The 10,673-nt window shown below is 40.6% G+C and overlaps 1 pseudogene; it reads left to right on the plus strand.

Moving 5' to 3' along the window:
- The first annotated feature begins 3,243 nt into the window (after positions 1-3,243).
- Positions 3,244-8,327, plus strand: LOC112219732 (annotated as a pseudogene).
- The last annotated feature ends 2,346 nt before the right edge of the window (positions 8,328-10,673 follow it).

The raw sequence follows: 10,673 nt of genomic DNA on the forward strand, positions 1-10,673 counted from the left end.
CGTCCGGGCTAGGGGAGGGTTTGGCTGGGGTAGGCCATCATTGTAAAATAAGAATTTGTTCTTAACTGGCTTGCCTAGATAAATAAAGGTTAAAGCTTGGCACACCTATATTTAGAGTTTCTCCCATTCTTCTCTGCAGATCCTCTCAAGCTCTGTCAGGATGGATGGAGAGCTTTGCTGCACAGCTATTTTCAGGTCTCTCCAGAGATGTTAGATCGGGTACAAGTCCGAGCTCAGGCTGGGCCACTCAAGGACTTGTCCCAAAGCCACTCCTGTGTTGTCTTGGCTGTGTGCTTAGGGTTGTTGTCCTGTTAGAAGGTGAACCTTCGCCCCAGTCTGAAGTCCTGAGTACTCTGGAGCAGGTTTTCAGCAAGGATCTCTCTACTTTGCTCAGTTCATCTTTCCCTCAATCCCGACTAGTCTCCAAGTCCCTGCCACTGAAAAACATCCCCACAGCATGATGCTGCCACCAACATGATTTACAGTAGGGATGGTGCCAGGTTCTCCAGACATGACCATTGGCATTCAGGCCAAAGAGTTAAATCTTGGTTTCATCAGACCAGAGAATCTTGTTTCTCATGGTCTGAGAGTCCATTAGGTGCCTTTTGGCAAACTCCAAGCGGGCTGTCATGTACCTTTTACTGAGGAGTGGCTTCCGTCTGGCCACTCTACCATAAAGGCCTGATTGGTGGAGTGCTGCAGCGATGGGAGAACCTTCTAGAAGGACAACCATCTCCACAGAGGAACTCTGGAGCTCTGTCAGAGTGACCATTGGGTTCTTGGTCACCTCTCTGACCAAGGCCCTTCTCCCCCGATTGCTAAGTTTGGGCATGCAGCCAGCTCTAGGAAGAGTCTTGGTGGTTCCAAACTTCTTCCATTTAAGAGTGGAGGCCACTGTGTTCTTGGGGACCTTCAATGCCGCATAAATGTTTTGGTACCCTTCCCCAGATCTGTGCCTTGACACAATCCTGTGTCAGAGCTCTACGGACAATTCCTTCGACCTTATGGCTTAGTTTATGCTCTGACATGCACTGTCAACTGTGGGACCTTATATAGACAGGTGTGTGCCTTTCCAAATCATGTCCAATCAATTGAATTTACCACAGGTGGACTCCAATCAAGTTATAGAAACATCTCAAGGATGATCAATGGAAACAAGAGCTTAATTTCGAGTCTCATATCAAAGGGTCTGAATACTTATGTTAATAAGGTATTTCTGTTTTTTATTTTTAGTAAATTTGGGAAGAATTCTAATACCTGTTTTCACTTTGTCATTATGGGGTATTGTGTGTAGATTGATGAGGAAAAACATTACATTTAATCCATTTTAGATTAAGGCTGTAAAGTAACAACATTTTGAAACAGTCAAGGGGTCTGAATACTTACCGAAGGCACTGTATGCTGCTGTTACTGTTTATTATCTATCCTGTTGCCTAGTCACTTTATCCCTACTATATGTACATATCTACCTCAATTACCTCGTACCCCTGCACATCGACTCGGTCCTGGTACCCTGTGTATACAGCGAAGTTATCGTTACTCATTGTGCATTTATTCCTTGGGTTATTATTTTCCTATTATACATTTTTTTCTCTCTCTGTATTTTTGGGAAGGGCCTGTAAGTAAGCATTTCACTGTTAGTCTACACATGTTGTTTACAAAGCATGCAACAAATACATTTTGATTTGAACTGCATTTAAAAATATACATTTCTTAGATTTTTCACAGAGCTCGTAATGCATTTTAAGCATTGTTATGGACTTAGAACATCCAATTTGGTTGTTTTATATAAAAAAGTGTGACTTTGAGAGCAAAAACCTGAACATTTTGAAAAAATCTGAAACCTGTGATTTTCTGACTCTGTTGACAGCCTCATTCATCGGTTTCAATAGTAGGCCTGCTGTTAGCCTACTTGCACAGTACAGCTTGGATTGGCTTGACTGTGAAAGACCACTTATTGGATTTATAATTTTAGGTAATCCAGAGTGCATGTCAATGTTTCTCACAAAATCTTTCAAACAGGGCGCCTTTCCTTCACCAGGCAGGTTGATTGGGAAATTTTGGACAAAATTATAGTATACCCACTTCTCCTGGCACCACTACACCAATACTCCCCTAGTCTGTTTTTTTAAAACTAATAAATCAAAGGGAAATCTGAGGACTATACCATTTTAGAACCTTGGATGTCACAGACAACGTGGTCTCAGAGCATTTCGTATTATTCTGTACGTAAATCAGACCACTACATTTTTATAGTATGTATTAATCCTTCATCCACTTTGTATGATATGTTACAAATTGTAATTCGTATGATAAATTATGTATTACAATTCATACACTATGTGCAATAATTGAATTTACCCTTGCACTCTTTCTAAACAATGCACAAAAAAAATTTGAATGGCAAAGTGTAAAGTCTACCAAACGCAGTGCACTCTGTTTTTTAACTGATTCTAGTTTTGGTAACAAAAATGTCTACGGAGATAAAATGTTTCACAGATTAGAGAATTAGCAGAATGTCGGCAAAAATCCATATGGTTCATCTATTCCCACTCCCGGCAACTGGACTTCCTCTCGTCAGCATATTTGACAGTGAGTGGAAACGCCAACCGTATGCTTAACATTTATACATCCGGTTACATATCGGGCTCATTGTTCAATGTGGTTTATCCGTGAAGCTAGTCTGGCTCTCTACTGGCCCCTTTTGGCTTAAAATTGCTTTACACACTTTAGGTCTAGTCGAGGTTGAGTTCTAGCACGAAATTTAACACAATTTTTCGATTACCCCTGGGGTTGTATTTTAACAAAATAAACTATGGTCTGACATCAAACATACTGATAGGCCTACAGCTCCAATTGTCTAACAATTCTCAATATTTGGTTGGAACTTTAAACACGTCCAATTGTTTCCACCCGTAGGAGTTAATTGGTAGAAATGTTTGAATTGTATACAAACCAGAAAACCACAATTCTATCTGTGAATTGTGTTGCTAATTAGCCAGCATGAGGGCATTCAAATAACATACTCAGCTCAAAAGGTGAAACTTATTTCTCCAAAGGTGAGATGGCAGCATCGGGGCAGGACGATTTGAATTTAACAATGAAAGCGATAACCGGCACGCGCCAGCGATGAAGCTTACCACTGTGGGTGGGGTGCCTGGGAGCTCGGCGACTCTTTCCTTATCAGAGGACAATAGACTCGTTTGTGTGGAATATCCAGGGATTATCTCCAATGTGGACAATATGTTGGAAACTATTGGGGGTATACAAGGGGTGAGCAACCTACACACGACAATCAACGCATGCGCGACTAGTCAATCACTTGATAGCTGTTACTCAGCTTGCAATGTTAATGGCTGTATAGCTAGCTAGTCCTGATTGGCTATGTTATAATTCACACCGTATTCGTTTACTGTACTAACTGAGGTGCTAGTGCAGCTATGCAAACCTGCTCACATGATATGTTGTTGTTCCCATTCTCACCACCACCATTTGTATTGTTCTGCTGACTATGATGAACTAAAAATGAAATGTTTCTCTACAGACCTATGCTGACCCCAGCAGGCGGTTGGAGCTGCGCTTTCGCTTTCGTTCCAAGGACCCGGTTCTGCCACTGTCTTTGGAAATCGTTTCCAATCCACCAACCTGCTGCTGCACGTGGAAATGATTTTGCGCAACGGCAACCCCAAGGAATCTCCAATCAACATGGACATCCTGGATGTCATTGGGACAACATACAAATTTAAAAGTTCAACTTCCTAAACACAAACACTTGACCCCATTATATCACTGTATGATTCCTTTCCATTGCCTCCCTACTTTGATCTGTGCTGTTATAACTCTTCATTGTGTATTTGTTGATGTATGTTGTACATTGTTTATTGTTGCAGGGATGGCTGACTTCCAGTATCTTGCGGTGCATTCAGCAAAGGACGGCTCGCATACATCCCTCTACAATAAGATACTCTTGCGTAAACCAGAGAATAATGAGTTCTTTGAGCAGCCTGTGCCCCTCTTCATTCCTCCACACATCTTCTCTCGCCTGGACAGTGCTGTGGACTACAGTTACCAACCTGAAATCCAACACAAGTAAGCAGGGGCACTGGGGCAGGCGTGTGAGCAACACTACACACAGTTTCACCCTCATCACAGGTAATGTGTTAAGCTCAGAAACAAATATGCCAAAGGACACCAACATGTTATGTAGTGTGTCAGCATTAATGCATTAGAATTCCCCCCCAATAACGTTACACAACGACGTGTTCAACAACAGGAGCAAGACAGGAAGCCTGTTATAAAGATGCAGGTGCTCATAGATATGGCCATTGGTCAAACCATAGGGGTGCCATGCAAATATCTGTCTGTATTGATGAGTTTTAGCTAAATCATTATGAACTTGTCTCCCGTGCAGAGAAGGCTATTGTCCCCCGACAGTATCCAGGAATAATCTGATTGGTTTGAGTCGAGCCCGTCGGCCTCACAACGCCATCTTCCTCAACTTTGACGACAAGAATGTCCCCACGGAGCCCCTGGAGGCTGTTAAGTTCAACTGGAAGAGGGTGTGTGTTCACCCCAGTAACATAAAGGCAAAGGAACAAATTAATAAGGTCAATATACTTTGCATTGGGCTTCTGAGGTTGTTACTCTGTTACTTTTTTTACAAGCCGATGTGAAGTCTGCATACATTCACCTCTGAAGGTAAATAATGTACTTACATTCAGTAATCTTGCTCTGAATTGTCATCCTGAGGGTCCCAGAGATAAATTCTAGTGTAGGTTTGTTTTGTCAAGTAAATTTTTATGTTCAAATGTAGGAACTGGGCTCTACAGTTTGACTCCTCTGCTGTCTATGGCTCCATACCCACCCCTCCCGGCCATCTAGATGTATGACAGTTAGTGTATAAGCTAATGATCGATCATGTGTGACATTCCTGGGAGTGTGTAAACCTACTTTAAAAAAAAATTATCATAGCATTTCTGTATGTTCTCTATAGTTATGTACTTCGAAATGTATCAATTGACCAATTCAGCACATTTGGGCAAACTCCTGGCAGACTTGATACAAAATATCGTGCAGTAATATAATTATTTCCTGGATCAGTCTGAAACTTTTCACACACACTGCTGCTATCTGGTGGCCAAAATCTAAATTACACATAGATTCCAATCTGAAAGTATGGCCTTTCTCTTGCATTTCAAAGATAATGGAACAAACCCAAAAAATAGAAAACACATGTTTTTGTTGTTTGTAGATCTGGTAAAAGAAAATAATGTGTCATATTCTCCTACATTAAGTTCACATTTCCACAAACTTCAAAGTGTTTCCTTTCAAATTATATCAAGAATATGCATATCCTTGCTTCAGGCCCTGAGCTACAGTCAGTTAGATTTGTGTATGTCATTTTATGTCGAAAATTTACAAAAAGGGTACGATCCTTAAAAGGTTTAACACTGATGCGTTAATCACAGATGCAAAGGAACATAACTTTGTTTTCAGTTTGAGCCTTTCTTTTTTCTCCTAATGCTATTTCAAGACCGAAGCCTTTACTTGAGCCCATAGGCTAGTTTGTATTTTATCTCTATGATTTAGCCTATACTCTTTTACATCTCTATATACAGATGATGTTCCTACAGTATATGCCCATGGAAAATGTACACATATAAAGTGTTATTTGATGTCCCCTCTGTGTTATCTTTTCCCAAACCACACTGTGTAGATGTTTGAGAGCCGGCCCATCTGGTCCCGGAACTCGGTCAAGGCCAACCTGGACATCCACCCTGATAAACTGAAGCTGCTGCTCCCTATCGTGTCCTACTACATGCTGAGGAGATGTAGACCGCCAGTGGTATTCAAAGTCGGGGTTATTGGGAATTGCAATGGTGTCACCATGTAAACAACAAGTTGGATAATAATTAAGAGTATGGGACTATACAAACTTTTTTTTTTAGATCATTTGAAAAAGACAATTTGAGTAAATGTATTTATTACTTCTCTCACTTTTGATTAAAGAAATTACATTTGAATGAATTGAAGGTTATTTGTTGATGTTAAAATTGAAACATACTGGTTTTGACTTAAGGTTGTGTCATGAGATTCGGGGCGGTGCCGGCAGAAATTCTGGCCAAAACAAATTGGGTCCCCGACATCTCTCAATTTACATGCCATGTCCTGTTCAATTCCAGAATTCACTTAAATTGAAACTCTTGTGAAGTGGTTGATGGGGAGAAGAAGAAAGTGAAGAGAAACAAAAAGTGACTTATTTAGTCAATAGGATATGAAATGAAAGCAAATTCCTCATAATAAACTCAAATTCCATCCAAACCTGACGTGTGTTTCCCCTAAGGTGACAGGCCCCTGGAGGAGCCTCTGGGTGAGGTTTGGCTACGACCTTCGCAAGACAACAGAGGCCAAGAAACACCAGGTGCTGGACTTCAGGATCCGCTGCAGTACCAAGCACAGTGAGGAGTGGGGGCAGGGTGGAGGTTTGGTTCAAACTAATCTTAAGGGACTCTATATAATTTAATCCCACAGTCTTTGTTAATACAGTTCTCATGCTTTGTTTTTTGAGACCCTATCTGTTTCCTCCCTGTGACTTTCTTTAGGATATACTATAAATTACATGCCATTGAAGGCCAAGAGGAGCACGTTCAACTATACCCTGCCAATCACACTCAACAAAGCAAGTGTGTGTGTGTGAGACTGTGTGTGTCTTAGTGATGATTGCCTCGCTAATGTCCCTCTTTCTTGTACAGTTCCCCAGGCTGCTAATATTACTGATTTAGCCACCCGAGGGGACATAACGCTAATATAACCAGGTACCAGCTCAAGGTATTAGACCAAAGACTTCCCCACAACTTACTAACACGCTCTAAATGTTACACTGTACTTGTAAGAATAATGACACAGTAATAAAACCTCACATGCTAACTGCCGTCTACCCTGTCTCCTGTTTGTCCAGGAGTCGTCGTACATATTTCGAGATGGGACCCTGCCCCCCCCCCACAGGCAGATGTTCTATCAGCTCTGTGATTTGGACGTGCAGAGGTAGGATCCAACATGGAATAAGGGTGATTCCATAAGAGATTGGCCAAAGATATTTATTTACATTTTAGTAATTTAGCAGCTCTTATCCAGAGTGACTTACAGTTAATGCATTCATCTTAAGACACCTTAACATTTTTGATGTTAAGAAAATGTTTCAAATGACACCAATAATGGCTATGTCTAGTGAACAAAAATATAAATGCAACATGCAACAATTTCAATGGTTTTACTGAGGTACAGTTCATATAAGGATATCAGTCAATTTAAATACATTCAATAGGCTCTAATCTATGGATTTCACATGACTGGGCAGAGGTACAGCCATGAGTGGGCCTGGGAAGGCATAGGCCCAGCCACTCAGAATGCGTTTTTCCCCATACAAGGGCTTTATTACAGACAGAAATACTCCTCAGTTTCATCAGCTGTCCGGGTAGCTGGTCTCAGACGATTCCGCAGCTGAAGAAACCTGGGCTAGCATGGTTACACGTGGTCTGCGGTTTTGAGGCCGGTTGGACATGCTGCCAAATTCTGAAAATTCAATTCTCTGGCAACAGCTCTGGTGGACATTCCTGCAGTCAGCGTGAAAATTGTAAGCTCCCTCAAACTTGAGGCATTGTGTTGTGACAACTGCGCATTTGAGTGGCCTTTTATTGTCCCCAGCACAAGGTGCACCAGTGTAATGATCAGGCTGTTTAATCAGCTTCTTGTATGCCACACCTCTCAGCTGGATGGATTATCTTGGCAAAGGAGAAATACTCACTAACAGGGATGTAAACACATTAGTGGCCACAATTTGAGAGTAATAAGCATTTTGTGGGTATGGAACATTTCTGGGATCTTTTATTTCAGCTCATGAACATGTGGCCAACACTTTACATGTTGCGTTTATATTTTTGTTCATGGGTCAAAGGCCAAAATGTCATGCATTTCCCAACTTTGGTCAATTATTTCTCAATAATCATTGTGGATACAGACTTCAAAGATATGCCTAACATCCTTCCCCCAAATAAACTTTCTATGGAAAGATCCAAAACATCAGAAATATCTTTGGGCCTTTGTTTGGAATTGCCCATAGAGTAGAAGTGGAAAAGATCTCTGCATTTTGTTGTCTGTTTGTCTAATGCTTCTGGCTCCTTGCTCCTGGCTCAGCATAAGAAACATGTTTTTTAGGAACGATGGCCAGGAGGAGGAGTGTGACGGCTGGTGTCTGTCCCACACCTCTGATGAACTCCGAGATATCATGTCCTCCATGATCAAACAGGTCATCTGCGCCAAGAGGCCAGGTAAGACCTCTCTCTGTAACACCGATGTAGCACTCCTATGGCCAACCTGGCCTGGAATCAAATCAGGGAGTTGGTCAGAAACCAGTCCATGGGGAATAGTTATTTAAAACAGGTGTTTTTGAGTGTGGGTTGAAGTGCAGGAGAATTTCATAGACTGGGATAAAACTGTTACTAACAACCTGTTTTCGCTTTGTCATTATGGGGTATTGTGTGTAGATTTTTTTATTTAATTTTAGAGCAAGGCTGTACTCTTAACAAAATGTGGAAAAAAGTAAAGGGGTCGGAAAACTTTCCAAATGCACTGTATCTGGTGTTGAAGTGTTAACTTCTGATATATTCATTGCCAGTGCTGTGAATGAAAAAGTGCATGAAAATGAACCACAGGAAAAGCGTCCTCCATTCGCTATTTAAGTGCATAGATTACATGTATTTTTTTCTGCTGCCCCTGTTTCGAGACCGGTGAATGATACCATTCTAAATCAAAACACGTTACACACATATATTATTTAGTATATGTAAAGACGAGATTTATTCAAGAATACTCTGATGGGAGACAATATTAGCCTATCACTTGTGAATGATGCCCAGCATAAGAAACTACGTTTTTGTTGCGACTTTTTCTAATCATAGTCACACTCCTCATGTAGCCTAGCCCATAGGGGCGGCAGGGTAGCCTAGTGTTTAGAGCGTTGGACTAGTAACCGGAAGGTTGCAAGTTCAAACCCCCGAGCTGACAAGGTACAAATCTGTTGTTCTGCCCCTGAACAGGCAGTTAACCCACTGTTCCTAGGCCGTCATTGAAAATAAGAATTTGTTCTTAACTGACTTGCCTAGTTAAATAAAGGTAAAATAAAATGAATAAATAAATAGGCCTATATGTTTTGATCAGGTTTGTATCACAACTAAAGTGGCCAAATAACTTCTTAAAATTAAGCACATTAATCAGCTTTACAAAGGTTTAGAGCCTAACTGGCATACAGAAGCAGCGTGTGAATTTCAAGTTTGGGGAAGATAATTATCACCATAAAAATGCACCTTTTATAATAAAACCATAATTGCATTTGCAGTCCCTTTTGATAGGTTGTTTTCCCACGAATGGAATATTCGCACTTATAGCCTACTGCCATGTGCACATTGCTGCGCTTATAATGTGAAGAAATAGCCTAATAGTTTATGAACATTTTCAGTCATTGCTTAAATATATTTTATTTTTATGCTTGTGGTTGTATTAATTTGCCATTTATTGCACCCCACAACTATGTTTGAAATATTTATTTATTGCACAGAATAGAATAGGTCGACTTTTGGACTATGGGGGAATAGTAGATTGACATAGGCTAGTGTTTTTGCTGTTCGTTAGGCCTACTCATCTTGTTGGCTGATAAAGTGAATTTGGACAGTTTTTGTAGTATCTTCAATATGTACCTCGGAATTGGATAAGGATGCACGCAGTTGCATCCCCGATGTGTCTGTCTTCACTTATAGCCTGCGAGAAAGACCCGATCATGTGACGGAGAGCCATGTGAGTGAGAGGCGCTTCGCGTTGTGCAGCACTCAGGGAGAAGGGCACAACGCAGCACTCCAGGCCGCAAAAGCCATAAATGCTGCCGTGAAATTTAAGGCATTATCAAGTGCTTGTCAAATTGTGAATGAGAGACTATTGGAATGTATACAGCCTGTGCAAAAACAAAGCAGAGCTCATACCTTTTCAAGTGACTTTTTTTCAAATCATCAGTCTCATTATGCAGCTTTACAATGTATTAAAAATCAAAACATATAGCCCAACATTTGAAGAACTAAAGTTATAGTAATAACTCTAAATTAAGCATATTCGAGTACCTATTTCTTTGTTAACCACTCAACACAGAATAGCCGCATGTGGGCTCTCCCTCATCGTTTGGACAAAATATTTATATTTTTGTTCAATTATATTCTTCATACTATAAAGTAATGCCTCGGAATTATAAGCTAATCTTGTCTGCTAAATGAACTAATGTAGCCCACCGCCATTTGGCATAGCTTAACATAAGGACCTAACATAAGGGTGACTTCGAGTATGCTATTATTTTCTTCTGAAATAGACTACATTTTCTTCATATCATGCTTCTTTAGATCTGTCTAAAATAAATCATGGATTTATTGTGAAGATGTAGGCTATATTACATTGATTTATTATACTTTTTTAAATGTAGATCTTCCAAAGGTCTGCATCAGTGGCTTGTAGGAAGCCAGGAGATGCTAAATGTGTTTTTTGTTCATTAACGGTCAATTACCTTTAGACCAACAGTTATTTGCTTGACAATCACCAGCTGACCATTTTGTGACCACCACAGCCCTGCACGCACT

Source organism: Oncorhynchus tshawytscha, linkage group LG20 (assembly GCF_018296145.1).
Source record: "Oncorhynchus tshawytscha isolate Ot180627B linkage group LG20, Otsh_v2.0, whole genome shotgun sequence".
Classification (NCBI taxonomy): domain Eukaryota; kingdom Metazoa; phylum Chordata; class Actinopteri; order Salmoniformes; family Salmonidae; genus Oncorhynchus; species Oncorhynchus tshawytscha.